Raw genomic sequence first — 2,515 nt, 5'->3', positions numbered from 1 at the left:
TGTCGACCCTCTGAACATGGCAGCGGCCCGACGACGGCGGAACCGCTTGGCCCTCCGCCGCGTTTTAATAACTAATAATTCGCGTTCGCGAGTGCATAGAGGCAAAGAATTCATAAATCCCATAGAAGCCCAGATTCTATGTTAGCGCTTGATGCTCTAAAAGTTGGCTAACAAACCAGAAGTGGGGGTAAAAGAGAGATCGCATGTGTTAGCCAACGATATCTCACATTCGGGAGGAAGAGAGACGCATATAGAAAGGCAAGTATTGTGGGTAAGATAAAGAAAGAATACAATTCGCTATATATCGCCATAAGATTAAAAGAGATGGAGAGATGACTACAGCGCCACCATCTGTTGGCTAACGTACTATTTATCGAGCATCGAACGTCCGTATCCTTCTGGGCTTCTATGGAGACTTCTGAATTCTTTGATAGAGGCTTGCAGGATAGCTCCAATTAAAGCAACCATCCTCCCCTATCGTGTGCGCTTAGGCTCAGGCCCCGAAATGGCCCTGGAGTCGCGTTCCGGGTGCGGGAAGTGGCGAGGTGGTCCGGCTGACCGAGCCATCACCTCGCATGGATTTTTATTAATTAGTTTGTAATTTTCAAGTGCCGCAGAGGATCCTGAGGACCCCCCAGCTGGCTTCCTGACATCGGCATGGGCCCGGGAAGACCCCTGGAGGAGAAGCCATAAATCCAGGTAATTTTTTAATGTATTTTGAAAGTTCCAGGTGACACCTCGTCACTTAAGATTTATTAATGAATTATTTATTTTCAGGACTCTTCAGAGGATCGAGGGAGGATGGACCACGTGTCCTCAACCATCCTGGACAATTTGATCCCCCAGACGTGGAGGAGTTTCTTGGTGTCGTTCATGTATGGTGTTGGATATTCGTCGTAGGTGAAGACCGTTTAGGGTAAAAGCTAAACCTTCTTTATTAAAAATCCCGTTCACTGTAGACTTAGGCTATGTCCAACTAAGTTTTGCTTCGATGCCCTCCGATTCTTTGCTAATCTTATTCTGACTCGTACTTTTCTTAAAGTCTTGTTCGAGACTCTACAATATTCTGTTAAAAAGGTGGGAGAAACTCGAGGACCAATAGGAATTGACTAGTTCGAGTGGATTTCAAAAAGGGAGGAAAAGGGCCTGCATGAATCATGGGGTCGAAGGAAATAGTCTAAGGACTATTTGAAGGAAACCACTTCGTCCCGTGGGAACTGATTCGTACACAGGACGATGAAGCATTTGAGTAAACAATCTGAGAAGGTTCCGAGGGTAGTTATCTTATTAATTAATCCGAGGGTTATTATCTTAATAATTAAAAGGATGATTAGGATATTTATGTCTAAATCTATGCGTCATCCAACAATGGCAAATTAGTCTGCATCGCATATTTATTTTGTAATAAAATAATATTATTACGTATTAATGGTTGGTTTATTTTCAGAGTTCCAGGAGTATCGATGGAGTCTCCCGAGACCAATGGGCCCGAAGGAAGACCCATCGAACCCTTAGAACCCCACATCGGAGGGATCGGAAGGATTGCCCCGATGTCTCGACGGAAGAAATTATTATTTAAGGTAGAGTAAATAATATCGTTCGTTCTCCCTTAACTAGGGAATTAATTAGAACGATTTATGAGTTTCAGGTGGAGTCTCCCAGCTGGTGGGAGAATGTCAAGGAAGCCGAAAAGTAAAGCTGACATCTCGATTCCTCCATCGTCGGGATGGTAAATATGTTTTCTGTTCCAGGTGGTATAATCGTGATTTGAAGTGGCTCTCAGATGGCCTCTTGTTTCCTGAGGGCCTGAAGTTTGCCACAGATCGATGACAGGGAAGTGGCATTGAAATTCAGCTCGCCTTGTCAACAAGTGGCCGAATCTATGATCATCATCAGGGCGTAATGTTGCCACGCTTGGCCCGATTGGTCACAAAATCGAGGTAAGTAATTTTTAGTACTTTTAATATATAAAATATTTTTTATTGCGTGTTTTAGGGATCTGGGTAAAATAGACGTCCCTGATTGGCGGGAGCTGGTCCATGCTGGCTGCGCTCCCCTCAGGATCCGAGGATGGACCTGGACGCCGGCTGCAGTATGTCCACTGAACAGATGATCCATAGGATATATGAGCACTTATGGTTGGACTATCAGGCACACTTCCACCGCCGGGGAAATGAAATTAATCCAGGAATTAACGGAACTAGCAGAGTAACTTAAGGTGAAGTGAAACACGTCGAGGAACTTGATCAACGTCGATAAAGATCTTTCTAAATGCCTACGTTGCCGACGTTCGTTTTTATATCGACAGCTATATCGAATTATATTGGGTACTGTACCAAATGGCGTACTCCACCTGTCGTTTTCGTACAATAATTATAAAGAAATCGAAGTAAAACTCCAGAAATCCTCTGGATTCATGCCTTCTGGGGCCCTAATTGACTGCGGAGGGACCCCCTGCGCCATCTGTGATTTCCAGGTCAATTAAATTTTCAATCCGAGACCTCGTATTCCCATC

At 44.4% G+C, this 2,515-nt stretch overlaps 1 long non-coding RNA gene across 1 annotated transcript; it reads left to right on the top strand.

Annotated features, from left to right (window-relative positions):
- Positions 1–450: 450 nt before the first annotated feature.
- On the top strand, positions 451–2,272 carry LOC105703485. The gene is made up of 6 exons (XR_001104363.2): positions 451–699; positions 778–916; positions 1,078–1,275; positions 1,448–1,692; positions 1,752–1,940; positions 1,996–2,272. It is a non-coding gene; the product is annotated as an uncharacterized LOC105703485 (long non-coding RNA).
- Positions 2,273–2,515: the final 243 nt, after the last annotated feature.

This window comes from Orussus abietinus, unplaced genomic scaffold (genome assembly GCF_000612105.2).
Source record: "Orussus abietinus isolate OABI.00-Male unplaced genomic scaffold, Oabi_2.0 scaffold1326, whole genome shotgun sequence".
NCBI classification, from domain to species: domain Eukaryota; kingdom Metazoa; phylum Arthropoda; class Insecta; order Hymenoptera; family Orussidae; genus Orussus; species Orussus abietinus.
This window is presented reverse-complemented; position numbering and strand designations above follow the sequence as displayed.